At 34.3% G+C, this 18,818-nt stretch overlaps 1 long non-coding RNA gene across 1 annotated transcript in view; it reads right to left on the bottom strand.

The window, feature by feature from the left end:
- LOC134799945 (uncharacterized) overlaps positions 1-18,818 on the bottom strand; it is a 280,917-nt gene that overhangs the window by 211,080 nt on the left and 51,019 nt on the right. The gene's annotated exons all lie outside the window — the stretch shown is intronic.

Genomic DNA, 18,818 nt, shown 5'->3' with positions numbered 1-18,818 from the left:
TAAATAAAATAAATAAAATAAATTAAATAAATTAAATAAATTAAATAAATTAAATAAATTAAATAAATTAAATATATTAAATAAATTAAATAAATTAAATAAATTAAATAAATTAAATAAATTAAATAAATTAAATAAATTAAATAAATTAAATAAATTAAATAAATTAAATAAATTAAATAAATTAAATAAATTAAATAAATTAAATAAATTAAATAAATTAAATAAAATAAATAAATTAAATATATTAAATATATTAAATAAATTAAATAAATTAAATAAATTAAATAAATTAAATAAATTAAATAAATTAAATAAATTAAATAAATTAAATAAATTAAATAAATTAAATAAATTAAATAAATTAAATAAATTAAATAAATTAAATAAATTAAATAAATATAATAAATAAATTAAATTTAATAAATAAAGTCATTAAAATCAACAAAATATAAATAAAGTAAATAAAATAAACAATTTTTTTAGTATTTTTTTTAGTTCTGACGGCACATCACTAAAACTACTTTAATGTAGCAAACCAGTAAGCAACCGATAATAAAGGTTACCATAACTGAATGAAAACCTGTTAAAAACCCTTAACAAAAACCCTATCGCGATGGGGTTTTGAGATTAACTCGGTTAAAGGTTAGGGTTACCGTTTCAATAAGGTTACCATTACAATCAGGTAACAGTATGATAGGGTTACCGAATGATACGGTAACCGAATCGATTGGGTTACCGAATTGATAGGATTAAGCGTAAAGAGGGGTTTTCCGGTCCTTGCCTTTAACACGCCGCCTATCATGCGCCTATGGTGATGGCCATCACGACATCACTTCGCGCGATATACCTCGGGGACAACGCCGTCCTCGAAACGTCGGAGGTAAATTTTAAAACTTAACTAGTAGTTCGCCCCGAACTGAGAACTCGCGGTTTGCCAAAGATTAAGTATATAAAGTCAGTCCATGAAAAGTCTGCAGCGGATTTGATAGCCCACGCAGTGGACGTGTTATTTTAAACGTCAAACTTCTATGAAATGATGACGTATAAATGACACTTGCACTGCGTGGGCTATCAAATCCGCTGCAGACTTTTGTTGGTCTAACCATAGAGCGATTGACTTTGTTGCACCTACTTACTCGTATAGTTCGACATAAAATAGTAGTAAATAATTTTCAAGAAAAAAAAACGACTTCTATGGGGGCCGGTGAAAGATTATAGACGGTGCACTATGTAGAAAAGGAGGTAAAACCACCCACTTTTCTAGTAGGTAGCATTTCGTTTCTGTAAGGGTCGCAGTTTTAGCCTCACGAACCCACTTCTCTGATAGCAGTTCGGTTCTGTGAGGATTGCAGTTCGAACCTAACCAACACCCCTTTTCTAGTAGCATTTCGTTTCTGTAAGGCTCGCAGTTCTAACCTAATCTAACCCACTTTTTTCGGTTCTGTGAGGATCGCAGTTCAAACCTAACCTAAGGGGTCATCCATTAATTACGTCACACGAATTTCTAGGTTTTTTACCCCTCCCCCCTCCTTGTCACACTCTGGTCACATTTGGCAAATCCCCTCCCCCCTGGTGTGACGTCACATTTCTTCAACGAAATCGGCAAATATTAGTAATTTTATAACCCAAAACTGATTAAGAAATAAAATTAAACGAATAAATTCGATTATCGTTTCAAAAACGTGACGTCACAAAGTTTGTGACTCCTCCTACCCCTTGTCACAACATGTCACATTTTCTTGACCCCTCCCTCCCCCTAAACGTGTGATGTAATTAATAGATGACCCCTAACCAACTTAACGGCGCGTACGGTGCGGTGTACGGGGGTTTGAGCGGGAGGGGCTAGTAAGTTTGGCATCATTATACTTTATACCTACACTTGATGGTAGGTAATCAAAGTGGTTTATTTAGCTTAGGTATCAGTGGTTTTCCAGGTCAAAGGTCCGAGTCCAGGTCCGGGTCCAGGACCAGGTCCAGGTCGAGGTCCAGGTCTAGGTCTTGGTCCAGGTCCAAGTCCAGGTCCATGTCCGGGTTCAGGTCCAAATAAGAGCCCGGATCCGGGTCAGGTCTGGCTCCAGGGCCAGCTCCGTCAAAATCGAAATTCGAAATTGCCAATAAACGTGTAGTCATTGAAGAGTTCTGTTCTGATCATCATCAGCAGTTCCACTTCATCAAATGCGACAGTTTTTAATGAAAATTCTTGATTTTCTGAAGAAAATACACAATTCTCTATACGCATGCCTTTAAGATTTGAGGAGTTCCCTCGATTCCTCATGGATACCATTATCAGACCTCGAGCTTGACAAAAATGTGGCTTAAAAACTTAACTTGCTTAACAAACATAACGAAGAGGACAAATCGCCAAACGTGAACTATGCGTCGTTGAAGAGTTCGGTTCTGATCATCATCAGCAGTTCCACTTCATCAAATGCGACAGTTTTTAATGAAAATGCTTGATTTTCTGATGAAAATACAAAAATCTCTATACGCATGCCCTTAAGACTTGAGGAATTCCCTCGATTCCTCGTGGATCCCATCATCAGAACTCGAGCTTGACAAAAATGTGGCTTAAAAACGTAACTTGCTCCTACTTAACAAACATAACGAAGAGGACAAATCGCCAAACGTGAACTACGCTTCGTTGAAGAGTTCCGTCCTGATCATCATCAGCAGTTCCACTTCATCAAATGTCACTTTTTTTAATGTATATGCTTGATTTGTTGCTAAAACACATAAATCACTATATGTATGCCTTTAAGATTTGAGGAGATCCCTTAATTCCTCATGGATCCTTTCATCAGAACTGGGTTTTCACATTGGGAATTGTTACATACAATCAAAATCGGTCCAGTAATGACGGAGATATGGAGTAACAAGCATAAAAAAAATCACAACCGAATCTCCTCCTTTTGAGATTTGGAAGTCGGTTAATAAATGAGGGCGCCACTTTCCACGTAGCTGTCACATTTTTGACGTAAAATGCTTACACATGGCAACAATTTGTAGTCTGTCAAGCCATTTCCGTCAGTAGAAAAAAGCGGCTAAAAAATATAGGCGCGAAGGGTTATTGTCCTATAGAAAATTTGAATATTGCGCCTTTTTCTACTGACAAACTTGTTTGACCGACTATAGTATGAAAATTTTAGAGTTCCATTTTATTTTATTTCTACTATTTTATGTCCCACTATCACTATAGGCGGAAATGGATCAAAAATCGCGTGGATATATTACAAGGTCTGTGGAGCCCTTGACTGATACTGTCTCTGTGGTAAGCCGAAATATTTCCTGTAAAATGTCAAATAGTTCAAATACCTGTATTATGTTTATTTTTATCTTGCTAATTATTTCAAAATGGTAAATTTAAAAACGATATTATAAAAGTGCAAGCCGAGCACTTTCATTTGATACCAAACTCGACCATACTTTCTTGCAAAAAGATGACCAGAATAGCAAGACCCCTCACAAATAGCTTTTTAGCCTTCTAAGCTCTTCTAGCTCAATAACCCCTTGATCGAGCTTGCTCATAATTTAATGACTAAAATATAATGCCCTCAACTACACATTTACCCAATTTAATTTAAATTAGAACAAATTTACTTAATTTCTTGAGTATCAAACTATCCTCTGATAGTTCAGCTTAAAAACATCGAAATGCCGGGACGTGCCCCTAGCCAGCCGCGTGACCCAAGTAGAATGTAAGAACTTCGTTCGCTTCGCTCGCTCGTTCGATTATACGCGAATAAGTCCCGTGAGTAAATATAATGTGTAAAAATCCGGAAAGTTTAAGAGCCAACGGGAGTGGTCATTTCTCCATACAAACGTACTCCTCGTTTTCCTCCGTGGTTTTTGAAGCTAGAGCAATGATTTTTTCAACACAGATTAATATTGTCAATATCTGTGTCGGACCGTTTTGCTTTTTTTGATATTTTTGTTTTTTAAGGCGCTAGAGCCCTTCAAAAATGGCCAAAATGGCCTAATTGACTATGCCGCAATGAGAGGCGTGGGCATTCAAAACTGATATCAATTAGCCAAAAAAGCAAAACGGTCCGACACAGATAATTTCATAATCATTTAGATTTCCAAATTTGGTTACGATTGGTTATGTTTTGGAGGAGGAAACCGAGGAGTACGAAACCTAATTTTTGAGATTTTTACGCAGGATTTTTCGCCTTGTCCTTATCGCACTACTTTTAGGTGCCGCTTCCGTTAGCGAGACGGGTATATTTACCTAAAATATTTAAAACTCAGCTCCTGTTTCGTCTTAAATCAGTCATATACAGGTGACCTTAGCCATTGGACAAACCCTGAAATCCCAGGTAGGGTTACTTCTCAGAAATGCTCTAACGGTAAAAATTTTTTAATTAGAACAAAAGATAAAAAAATAAATTTTCCAACAAAAGTTATTTCCAATAATCGACAACAAAAAGAAACATACTTTATTATTATTAATCATTGGCAGTGCTTTTGACAATTTGTTTGAAAATGTGCGGCAATGATGACATTTGTCAAAAGTCAGAATCTTATTAATGTCATAAATAAAAAAGATAATCAAAACGGTCGAAGAAGGTTTCATACTATTTATTACCTCAGGAGCTCCTAGTGAGTATTATATTCTTTGCTCAGGAGCTACTATAACACATACATGTTGCTCCAAAGTAAAAAAATCGTAATTTGTTTTTGAATTTGAACCCAGTTTTTTTTATTCTAATTCTAAAATATCAAACATATTCACCTAAAGCAGATGGAAATCCACAGAGCAGTCTTCATTTTCGAGCGACGTCCAATCCTTCAATATCTTCCTGGGCTCTTTAACGTTGAAAGATCTGAGGTCATGGTCATGTGCTTTAAAGACAGTAAATGAAGACTAGTTTCAATTGACATAAGAAAATACAGACGTGTAAGTTGCACAAACTTCTCAAAATATAACCGGAAATATTCTTTAGATGCGCAATTTTGATTTCCGAATCTTTCCATGTACAAACTTTTGCTATTTGATACACTTGCCATCAGTAAAAAAAATTAAATAAAAAAATGCTTTTATTTCAGACGAATAAGTGTCCATAGGTTGTTAGTAACAAAGAAAATCATTAAATAACTATTTTAATACCTAAACTTAAATGAAGCGAGGACCAGTGGCTGATTAGCAGTATTAGCACAGCAGCAGGTATACAGCGATGTACAGTACTCACGGAATACATAAAAAAAGATCCGATCATCATCATATACAGGGTGTACCAATTTTTATACGGAAAATAAGATACAATATTCGCAACTGTACCTATTACTATGAGGAACTTTTGTCATGTGAGCAACAAAAAAAATCGTAAGTGTACCACACTAATAAAGTTCAGTTCGGCACGATACACGATATAAACCAGGATTTTTTGTGATTTCAGAGATGCTGCTGTGTAGTAAATAAAGTTAATCATAGAAATGAGTATCTACCTACATATAGACATTTTCCGGACGTTTAGCATAAATACTGAGCTATTTAAAAATCTAATATTTAAGTAAATAATTTCGACGACCGGTCTGGCCTAGTGGGTAGTGACCCTGCCTATGAAGCCGATGGTCCCGGGTTCGAATCCTGGTAAGGGCATTTATTTGTATGATGATACCGATATTTGTTCCTGAGTCATGGTTGTTTTCTATGTATTTAAGTATTTATATATTATATACCCATATCGTTGTTTGAGTACCCACAACACAAGCCTTCTTGAGCTTACCGTGGGGCTTAGTCAATGTGTGTAAGAAATGACGACCCATAAAAAAAAAGTAATAAAAATAAACAAAAACATGTTTCAACTATTATTTTTAAATTAAGTTCAACCAAGAGACTTGAAGGAACTGTTATATCCCATGAAACGGATGACGGAGAAAGGTATACAATCGCATGAAGTCTTAAGTCCTCCTATTGTTCAGAATACAAATTAAATATTATCTTCAATGTACGCCATTATCATTGTAATTGACGTTGCTTGTGACATAACAAAATTCGCAATAAGTACATTGCGTCGTAGAATAAACTCTAAAGTGTACTAAAAATCAAAACACAAGTTATTTTAAAAGTCCCAGAACAAAATGTTGCCTGTTGGTCAGTTTGAGGAGTACAGCCTACAGTTAAATTTTTTGCACGTGTTACAGGCCACACCCGGTGGCTAAATTAACAGTCTTTATTACAAATTTGGCTCTAGTCAAAGTATGTTTAAGTACCACACTAAATGTGCTGTTTCCGGAGATTTATTTTCGTTAATAATGATGTAATTGCCTAAGAACTCTTTTTCACACGGAGCAACACAATACAAATGACAAACCACTATTTTTGAATATGACTTCATTTAACCTTTTGGACGCCAATGACCGATATATCCACACCGCAGGTTCAACGCCTAAGACTGATTAATCGGTCAGAGACCACAGAGCAACATAGACCTACGTGCATATGCATAAAGTTCAATTTCAGTTTTGACACTTCGGTGACGTGGCGTCCGCGTCCGCGTGACAGCTTTTGTGTTTGACACGGCGTCGAAAAGGTTAATATAGATTCACTCATACAAAATGACACTTAACGTCACGTCACGCTCTCGAATTAAATTTAAACTGTAGAGTAAAACGTAGTGATTATATTGTCTTTGATTCTGACTGTGAATATGTGTGACTGTGTGAAATTGTGATAGACGGAGTTGAAATAACGCAGCACCATAATAAAATTATTAATTGTACTTAAATATACACTATGTATAAGTCGTTAATGGAATAGTAAAATGTATCTTTATCTATCACGTTTGTCACGACACTGTAAAACACGGTTTAACCAAAGAGAATAGAGTGTATAGGGGCGAATTGTAAAAGTAAATTTACTGCCATCTTTCGACATAAGATTAAAACTGTTCGAACGTCATTTGACTTTGATCCTTATTCTTTCACTGATATGTGTTAACTTGTTTTTCAATATTAATGCCATCTACTCGACACTAGGCCAAAGGTATGGTGCAATCTCTCAACTCTCTTTCGAGCGATGGCGCCATAACCTTCAGCCTACTCTCGAGTAAACTCTAAATCATAATTCGATTCCAAAAAATGTTGCCACTGCAATAATTTGTTTGTAAAATAGTAAATTCCTTTTTATAAATAAATACGCTAAGATAATTTATTTATTGGTAATTTTACGCCTACGATTTAAAAAAGTACTTTTATTTACTTATTTTTACATAAATACAAGACGCGCTAGTAAAACGTGGCAACATTTTCTTACTTTTTTTGGAATTTAATTATGGTTTAGAGGGGTTATTCCCACTAGTTACCACCAAGTTGTTACCAGTGGTAACTACTGGGAATTTTTTTCCCACCTTTTACCACTGGTAACTACTGGGAATAAAAATTCCCAGTAGTTACCACCAACTCGGTTTAGTGGTAACTACTGGGAATTTTTATTCCCAGTAGTTACCACCAAAATTTTGTTAGAGTTAAATACTAATAAAAACACTATAAATAGTGTAGTATAAATATATAGAGTACCTAATTTAATAAATAATTATAAGTCGATTAGTGTTTTAGTAAACTCCCTTAAAAGTGACCAAAAATATTGAAACAGTTCAACCGGTACTAGTACAAAAACTATGATATATGTACTTAAGGATAAATTTAATAATCCATTTAGATGATTTTTCAAGTGATTTTATTAGGTAATTCAAAATAACTCTATTTATACTATTCATACCTACTGTTTTTATTAGTATTTAACACTAACAAAGTTTTGGTGGTAACTACTGGGAATAAAAATTCCCAGTAGTTACCACTAACCCGAGTTGGTGTGGTGGTAACTACTGGGAATTTTTATTCCCAGTAGTTACCAGTGGTAAAAGGTGGGAAAAAAATTCCCAGTAGTTACCACTGGTAAAAACTTGGTGGTAACTAGTGGGAATAACCCGTTTAGAGCAGCGGTCGGCAACCAGCGGCCCGCGAACCTCTCACTTGCGGCCCGCGAGCCTGTCTATTTTGTATAAAATATTGACAAACGTCAATGTCTGATAAAGTCATAAATATTAACAAAGTGCGGCCCGCGTCAACTTCGGTAACTGGGTGGATTTCAAAATCCTGCGAAAACTTATGGTTCGGTCTTTATAAAAAAAACTAGTAGGTTGTGCGAGTTGCAAATTTTTTATATGTTTTTAAGAACTATTATCTTCATGTTCCTTCAATTACCATCTCCAATAACTTAATAGTTTTTTTTATATAAAATGTTTTATGTGTCTAAAGTCATCACCGTCTACCGGAAAAATCTGAACCTTTTTGTTTGCAGTGCAAATTATAGCATACCTATCGTACGATTGCGATTTTTCTTTTACTTATATCTTTTCCATGTTTTTAAAAAAAAAAATTACCGGCGCCGCCGTCTTAGACGGACGTGTGTGTTTAGCTACGGATCGCTTGGAATTTACTAGAATCAATTCATACTAAAACATACTGTGTGCGCGTGTGTTAAAGTGCATTATTGCCTGGCATTATTCGTGATTGTGTAAATAATGGCGAATGTTAATTTATTCCGCTCACCGAATAAGCAATTTGGTTCGAATCCCGAACTTCAATCAGAAAAACAGGACCCTGTTCCTTCTCATAGTGGTCAGCAGCGAAAAAGGAAACATTTGGATGGTTGCGATATGGACTTATCAAACCTAGAATCAGAAATCAAGAACATGTTTGCCGACATCAAATCGGAATTAAAATCACTGCGCTCGGAAAACAGCACGATTAATAACTCAATTTCTGAATTAAAGACACAGCAACAAGAAATTTTGTCCGAGTTTAATCATATGAAGACCTCCTTTGAATTTGCTGATGAGAAACAACGCGAGCACGAGAGACAAATGGCAGAACTAACCTCAAAAGTGTCCGACTTAGAAAATAAGCATTCCGACTATGAGGCACTGAACAACAAATACGATCACTTACTTCTGGACCTGGATAGACAACAACAATATGCTCGTATTCAAAATCTCGAAATTACCGGCATGCCAGAATCAAAAAACGAAAACCTGCCGAATCTTATCATATCGATTGCCAAACACGCTGGAGTAGAAATAATCCAAAGCGACATCGAACACGTCACCAGAGTACGTGCGATGACACCTCGAGAGGGCCGGCCCAGGGCCATCGTAGTCAAATTGAGGAATCGTACACACAAAAATAACATCCTTGCAGGCTTGCGAAGGACCCGCGGCATCTCCACGTCAGACATCGACCTCCAGGGAGAATCTCGTAGACTTTATGTGAACGAGCATCTTACACCATCACGGAAACAAGTACTCAAAGAGTGCAAGACTGCGGCAAAGAATCGAGGATACGAGTACGTTTGGGTTCGAGAATGCAACATTTACGCCAGGAAGTCAGACGGAGCTCCGGTCCTAGCAGTCGAATCACTCAAAGATTTAAAGAAGTTGTTATGAAATATGACTGATTTACTTATAGTTTTAACATTACTTTTGCTGTGCCACTTACACCCTTCATATATTGTACACTTATTTCACCAAACTACTTACCTACAATATTTTCTAAGAATCACCTCAGATAACACTTACACTCACACACACTATTTTCACATCTCCAATTCCACTATTGTATCCACATATTCGCCACTTAATCGTCTGTTTATCATAATATTATACTCCAAATTGCATTTCTACGGAAAGTGTAATATTTCAAATATGCAAAATATAATAACACTTTTATTAATCGTGATTTTACGCCATTCGTTAACATGTATACAACATTTTTTAATTCCTCTAGTTCTCACAGTATACATAAACAGAGTGGTCCGCGCGGTTTCTATCATTGAACTAAACCTTATTTCGTTGCAAAACCTATTTTCCTGTTTAATTATCTATCATGCATCGAAACAATCACAGATCTGCATTTGCAACAATTGGGCATACAATACCACGAATGTGCTTACCTGTGTTACTGTTACATGTGTCTTATTGAAATCTCAACGTATAGAAAAAGTTGTTTACGTCTCTGAGCCAACTGCATTGATGTGTTTCGTGCCTACAGCGTTGTATGGTTGTAATAAGTTGTTATTTTCATGGGTTTTTGTGTATGCATTGTACATAATCGTCCTTGTACTACAATATTGCTCGCATATACTGTCGTGTATCTAAACATATATTACCAAAATGTGCGCGGTTTGCGCACAAAAACGACAGATTTTTACAGAAATATATTATTACGTAACTACGATATTTTAATAATAACCGAAACATGGCTTCATGCAGGTATACTTGATAGCGAACTATGTAACTCTAAGTACGACATTTTTAGACTGGATAGAGATTTAGGTCTGATGAATGTAACTATGGGTGGAGGAGTCATGGTATGCGCTCGTCGCGAACTAGGAGTTACGTTACGAGTGGAGAGGGCAACTCCACCTACAGAACTACTATGGGTAACGGTACCTTCCAATGCATTTGGTTCAAAAAATAATATTCATATAGCAGCAGTATATTTACCACCCAACTATCGCACACTACCCAAAGATGTTAAGAACGTACTTGAAGCAGTAGCCCAAGTGCACCGCCAAAATACTGAGGATTATTATATGATCGTTGGCGACTTCAATCTGCCCTGCATACAATGGACTAGTGATGGACCAACTTATTTAAAAAAAGGTTCTGCTGAAATTCAGAGAGCCGGTACTGAACTTATAGAGGAATTCTCATATCTTGGCTTAGAACAACGGAATAAAATTACGAATATAAGCGGGAACACACTTGACCTTGTATTTAGCAATTTTTCATTAAGCATTAATAGCATACTTAATCCAATCTTAAAAGAGGACAAAGCTCATCCTTGCTTTTCTATCGTGCCTTACGACTTACAGATCTTACCTTTAAGAGAAAAATATACCACAAAAATATTATATTATAAAGGTGACTTTGAAAAAATAAACAATTATATTCGCGAAGTAGACTGGTACCAACTGCTTGCTCCTTTCAATTCATTAAACTCAGCTGTAGAATGCTTCTACAAAAAAATACGTGAATGTATTAATCTATTTATTCCCAAAGTACAGTCTAATCTCAACTCTAAGCAGTACCCATCCTGGTATAGTAAAAATTTGATAAGTTTAATACGACGCAAATGGAAGGCCCATAGAAAATGGAAACGTTATCATAATGACCTTGATTACCTAGAATTCTCCTATTTGAGACGAAAAATCAATAAATTGGAAGTTAAGGATTATAATGATTTCATATTATTGGCTCAAAAACAAATTAAAGTTAACCCAAAAAAAATATGGAGCTACATAAAATCAATGCGTGGTTGCTCCTCATATCCTAAAACCATGACGTATAAAAACGAATCTCTTTGTGATGGGACTAATATCTGTAATGGCTTTATCGATTTTTTCAAAACTATGTACGTGGAACCGAGTGATAACTATGACTTAAGAAGTCTAAATGTCCCCACTATGGGTGATGAGCACACAATCGGCAGGGTTACCGTTTCCACTAGCACTGTGGCCGCGTTACTGAGTAAGGTTGACACTACTAAATCTGCAGGTCCTGATAATATTGCGCCATACTTTATACGTAACACGAGTAAAGCTCTTAGTATTCCATTATCGATATTAATAAATCGCTCTTTATCAGAGGGCATATTTCCCGATAAATGGAAGGAGGCCAATGTTGTCCCAATACATAAAAAATCATCAAAAACAAATATTGAAAACTACCGTCCCATTTCAATATTAAACATATTTAGTAAAATTTTCGAGAAAATAGTTTACGATCACATTTATCCTACAATAATGCAAGGCATCAGTTCTAACCAACATGGTTTTCTTAGGCGACGATCTACAATTACTAATCTTACCGAATTTACTAATTATGTCCTAAGTAACATGGAGAGAGGTGGACAGGTTGACGTGGTGTACACTGATTTCGAGAAAGCCTTCGACCGAGTAGACCACGTCATCCTGTTGGCCAAGTTAGAAAAATTAGGCATACATGGCTGCCTACTAAGATGGATAAAATCGTACCTCTCTAACAGGTCACAGTTCGTCACTATTGGTGGTTACAGATCAAATCATATTTATGTCCCATCTGGCGTCCCTCAGGGATCACATTTAGGACCCTTATTTTATAATGCATATATATTTGATATTTACACTTGTATAGACTCACCTGTTCAACATCTGTTATATGCAGATGATAAAAAGATATTTATTAAAATCAAAGATGCCTCTGACTGTAATATTTTACAAAAAACATTAGATTCTCTCTCACAATACTACAACAGAAATAAAATAACGGTTAATGCATCTAAATGTCAAGTAATCACTTTTTCTAGAAAGCCATCACCAATTCATGCTTGCTACACTATAAACAAAACCAGCTTAGAAAGAGTTCAATCAATAAGAGACCTAGGAGTCTTATTAGATAGTAAAATGTTGATGTCAGATCACATTGACAATATAATAAACAAAGCTTACAAGAACCTGGGTTTCGTGATGAGAGTCTGTAAGGCATTTAACGACCCTGACTGTATAAAAATGGTTTATTTTACCTATGTACGTAGTGTTCTGGAGTACGCATCCAATGTATGGTCTCCTAATTACATTACCTACAAATCAAGAATTGAAAGACTGCAACAGAGGTTCTTACGATACCTGAATTACCGTACTAAACAGCCATCCATAAGTTATAAGATTAGTTGCAAGCGGTATAATATAATGAGCCTAGAGGATAGGAGGGTATTGCTCGATATGGGTTTACTATTTGATATAGTCAAAGGTGATGTGGATTGTCCTAACCTTATAGCTGAGATCAAATACTTCACACCTAAGGTAAATACTAGGCACCAACGTCTTCTTAGTTTACCTAACTATCATACTAATTATGGCAGGAATTCAGTATTATATAGAATTTCAAAAACGTACAACAATCAGTTCAGCGATGTCGATCCATTTGTGCACAATAATAAAAAAACATTTAAAAATGCGATTGCGAAAAAAATTCATAACAATCAAGTGGAGGAATGAATAACAAACACACGCATACGTACACACACACACACACACACACACACACACACACACACACACACACACACACGCACACACACACAAAATTTGTAATACCTACTATACCTAGTACCTAAGCAAATCCGTAATATTTTCTTTTGTATCTGTTAGGGAGACCTGTTATTGGCTTTATGATTGTATCCTAGTTATAAGTTTATATTGTTTGTTAACGCTGTTGGTCTTCTAATAAAATAAAATAAAATAAAAAAATAAAATGTTGTTGTTAAACACATGAAAAAATATGCAATAATTCCTTCACCGAGAAAGTACATTTAAAAATATTTAAAATTTTGTCACGAATATTCGTCAACACCGTCATGGTAATGTCAATGTGAGCTTATCTCCGTGTATGAACAACGAAATACCGCTAAAGGTCCTTGCCCTATTTTTCACTTTAATATAGAATGCCAAAAATGATTTCACTATAAAGTCACATCATTGAATCGTGAGAAATATTACGAACAAATTTGTAAAACGTAGTTTGTCACAACAGAGCATCATCACCGTTATGCTTTGGTTTAAAAAAGTTACAAATGATATATTAGAAATAATTATTGAAATGAATGGCAAACTACATGAAGTTTATTGTGTAGCATAGACATTAACTACTATTATTCGTATTCTAGAAATAAAAACAAGAAACTCTCAAATCGTCAACACCATACCCATCATCACCGGGAAAAAATGACGACCGGTGATGATTTCATGTGTATGGTGATGACGGTTCTCAGAAACTTTTCTAGTTATTTTGCTATAATTCATTATGAAATTAAGCTGTATGTTTGAAAAACGTTCTCTATGTCTTCTAACACTATATAATGTCTACCTTATAAATGTAGAATAAATGTAGAAGAAGATATGACTATTTTTTTCAGACTAGAGGATGGTTAGTTTTAAATAACATTTTGACTGAAGTAGGCAAAATTTAGGTCACTTAGAACTTAGAACATACAAATGTTTATTTTTATTATCTAATAATGTAAATCGTGCAACTTAGAGTCTGTTATTGCATGTTAGTCGTGTTAAAACAAAGTATTTAAACAAGCAACATATATTAAGTTTTAAGCGACCATAGGCTACGGTACTGGCTCACTATCGTAATGGCCTTATGTTTTTTGATAATATTATATTAATTGATGTATATAATTACAGCAATTAATAATTATACCATTGGGTAGTCACCGGACCCGATACCTAACATTTTGTAACTTATGACATGCATTACAAGTAGGGGTCTTGCACACTGATTATATATTAATGTTTAGCTATTAAACGATATATATATGGATTTAAATCATTATAGCTATTTTTAAAGTTAATTTATAAAACAACAAAAATACAAACTTATGCAATGAATCAAATTATCAAAAAAAAAGTAATATATCATAAAAATTAAGCTCACTGATAAGCCAGCAATTTTATAATATGATATAAATACCAAGTTATGCAGTAGATAAAAGAAGATGCGGGTTTAAACTGATAATAAGAGTACAATATTGTTAATATGATTTAACATTGAAAAAACCCAAAAAAATTAATGAATACATAAATTGCCTATTTTGGAATATAAATTATTTAAAATTATACAATATAAATACTTGTGATATATTTATTTATATGAATAAAATGTATTTTTTATAATTTTCTAAAAATAATTTATGTAGCTAGTCTTATGTTCAAAAACATGTTATTTGTAATGTTAATTAAAGTTCTAAAGCCTTACAATTAAAAAAAGATTTTGTTTTTTAATACGTTTTTAATACATATATAAATTAGTTCCCAAATCGTCATTACCGTACATGCAGTGTCATTACCGTCTACAAAAGAGTCATTACCATACCATGATTGTCATCACCATCTTGCGTTTTTATTTTCCGAAAGCGATAACTTCAAATATAAGCCACAAATGATTGTATAAATACCATAAATATCCTCAATATACAGCCCCCTATTACTTTACCCAGCTAGAATTGTGTTAAATTAAACATTAAAAAAAAATATTTTTTTGTATGGTGAAATTTTTGGTGATGAAATCCACCCAACTACTATTTGGCCCTTGGCTGCTAAAAGGTTGCCGACCGCTGGTTTAGAGTATAGCTTGCGTTAATTTTAAGGCTGCTATTTAACTGATCACCAGATTTAGTAAAATTTAATACCAAAAAAATATATTTTACCACCCTAAAATAATGAATGATCACCAAAATTATAACACCATTTTAATGTGAAATGATTACCAATTTTATTACACTTTACTATCCTTTTAAAGGAAATGACACCAAACTAATCATTATTAACCCAAAAATACTAAATGATTACCAAATTTCAAACCCCATTTTAATGTGAAATGATAACCAAATTTTTACATCTTGCTATCGTATTAAAGAAAATGACACCAAAATAATCATTGTAAACGCAAAAATCTTAAATGACCACCAAAATTAGAACTCCATTTTAATGTAAAATTATAACCAAATTTTTAAATCTTGATATCATATTAAAGCAAATGACTCCAAAATAATCATTGTAAACCCAAAAATAGTAAATGACCACCAAAATTGTAACCACATTTTAATTAAATATGTGCAAATATTTACTATAACTATCGTTATCCTATTAAATTAATTAATCCACATCGTCACCTTTTTCTAGTAGCATTTTATTTCTGTAACAGTCGCAGTTCTAACCTAACCTAACCCACTTTTAATAAACTAAACAAAATTACTAGCCCCTCCCGCTCAACCCCCCGTACCCCGCACCGCATACCTACCTTACCTAATCTACTTTTCTAGTAGCATTTCTTTTCTGCAAGGGTCGCAGTTCAAACCTAACCTAACCCAATTTTCTAGTAGCATTTCTTTTCTGCAAGGTTCGCAGTTCAAACCTAACCTAACCCACTTTTCTAGTAGCATTTCGTTTCTGTATGGGTCGCAGTTCAAACCTAACCTAACCCACTTTTCTAGTAGCATTTCTTTTCTGCAAGGGTCGCAGTTCAAACCTACCCTAACCCACTTTTCTAGTAGCATTTCTTTTCTGTAAGGGTCGCAGTTCAAACCTAACCTATCCCACTTTTCTAGTAGCATTTCTTTTCTGTAAGGGTCGCAGTTCAAACCCCTAACCTAACCCACTTTTCTAGTAGTATTTCTTTTCTGTAAAGGTCGCAGTTCAAACCTAACCTAACCCATTTTTCTAGTAGCATTTGGTTTCTGTAAGGGTCGCAGTTCAAACCTAACCTAACCCACTTTTCTAGTAGCATTTCGTTTCTAGAAGAATGATTATTTTGGATTCATTTCCTTTAATAGGATAGCAAACCTAACCCACTTTTCTAGTAGCATTTCGTTTCTGTACGGGTCGCAGTTCAAACCTAACTCTAACACACTTTTCTAGTAGCATTTCGTATCTGTATGGGTAGCAGTTGAAACTTAACCTAGCCCACTTTTTTAGTAGCATTTCGGTTCTGTGAGGATCGCAGTTCTAACCTAACCTAACCCACTTTTATAGTAGCATTTCGTTTCTGTAAAGGTCGCAGTTCAAACCTAACCTAACCTACTTTTCTAGTACCATTTCGTTTCTGTAAGGGTCGCAGTGCTAACCTAACCCACTTAACTGATAGCAGTTTGACTTCCTTTTCTAGTAGCATAACGAAATGCTACTAGAAAAGTAGATTAGGTAAGGTAGGTATGCGGTGCGGGGTACGGGGGGTTGAGCGGGAGGGGCTAGTAATTTTGGCATCAGTTACTTTATTTGGTAATATGTATACATTTTTTGATAATCATAGTGGTTTATTTAGGTGAAAATATCGCATTAATTTGGTCTTCAAGATTTGGTGATCATTAATGATTTTTGGTGATCATTCAATATATTTGGTATTTGAATACAATTTGAAGTGCAGTCGTAATTAAAATGGTGGTACTTTTGTATTTTTAGGCCTTATTTTTTTGGTGTTCAGTAATTTTTTTTGGTAAGCATGATTTTTTTATTTAGGGTACCATAGTATTTTTTGGTGGTCATTATATTTGTAGCCTAATTTTAATATTTAACAAGTTTCATTAAAATTCAAGCCTTTATCTTATCTGAGGTCGTGCACGCAAAGGGACGTCAAGTTGTGTCAACCCTAATAATTGCTCGGAGCAATGCTGAACCGAACATGGCCGAGCGGAGCCGAGTTTGCCCGAAGGGAGGAGTTTCGGGTTATATCGAGGTTTCCACAAATCAAACAGAAGCAACTTACAATTAAATTACTTTATTATAAATATATTTTACATAATAAACAAGGCATATATATTTATCTTATACACTATGACAGCAACGAAAATGAACACTGTTGTGATACCTTAAGGGTTATAACGATTTGTACTTTATTTAGTTACAAATGGTCTAACTACTAATGAAATAAGACACAGATAAGGGGTCATCCATAATTACAGACACGAATTTCATGATTTTTGACCTCTCCCCCTCCTCCTTGTCACACCTGGTCCCATTTGGCAACCCCCTCCCCCCTGGTGTGACGTCACATTTGAATGAAGTATTATAAAGTTGGTCAAGCAGATCTTGTCAGTAGAAAAAGGCGGCAAATTTGAAAAATGTAGGCGCGAAGGGCTATCGTCTCATAGAAAATTTAAAATTCGCGCCTTTTTCTACTGACAAGATTTGCTTGACCATCTATATTATTTTAATAAAGAATAGGGAACCGATTATGAATTAAAAAATCACGAATAAATACGATATATCGTTGCAAAAACTAGTTATTTAGCTGTACAGTCAACTGTAAAAATATGGGTGTAGCCAACTTATTCAAAAATATGTCCCATAGTTCTTAATTCGTGACATAAGAGCTATGGGACATATTTTTGAGATGATTTGTGCACCCATATTTTTACAGTTGTCTGTACCGCGAATATAAAAAAATCAAAACACTTCCGGCTACGTTGTCTGTACCGCGAATATAAAAAAATCAAAACACTTCCGGCTACAAGTGAAGTTAAAGTGACGTGACGAAGTTTGTGACTTCTTGACCCCCTCCCTCCTAAACGTGTGACGTATTTAATGGATGACCCCTAAATAGATAACACTTAACGCAATGAGATAATTGGAATGGGATGATTATTATTTACTACACATGTTGAATATTATAAATAAAAATTTAAATATGTTATAATATTCAGCATTATCTATATAATGAGCAATTTATCACATTAAATTGGACACTAAAAATATGGAATTTTTAAAAAGAAATGAGAACTCAAAACTTTAAAAATTTAAGTATATTTTATTTTCAAAGTTGAAAAAAATGGTAAGTACCATTAATTTTTAAATTTTATTGATAAATTAAAATTTTATTAAAAAATAAACTGTATCATTAATGAGACAATCGCATAATAATGGTTAGTGTTCGTTTTATGTACTTGCAATGGTGTTCTGTATCTTACAGTTGGACATAAAAAGTAATTTTAGCACGAACTGAATGAAATATGTCTTTTATTGTATACTTACAAATATTTATTCTAGTAATATATAATCTGAAAAGAACAGAAAATAATATTAGTGGAGTCACATAAAATTCGCTCGTCTACTCTTTTGAACTGATAAAATAACAAATAATAATCCCGGAAAAAGTATCCACTCCGTTACCATAATGCTCAAAATCGTTTAGAAAAAAAATCTACTAATACTGTATTATTTGAATAAACTACGTAATATTGTATATAAAAAGGTTAGGATATTGGTACATTAA

This window comes from Cydia splendana, chromosome 19 (genome assembly GCF_910591565.1).
Source record: "Cydia splendana chromosome 19, ilCydSple1.2, whole genome shotgun sequence".
Taxonomy (NCBI): domain Eukaryota; kingdom Metazoa; phylum Arthropoda; class Insecta; order Lepidoptera; family Tortricidae; genus Cydia; species Cydia splendana.
Note: the sequence above shows the minus strand (reverse complement) of the source record. Positions and strands in the feature narration are given on the sequence as shown.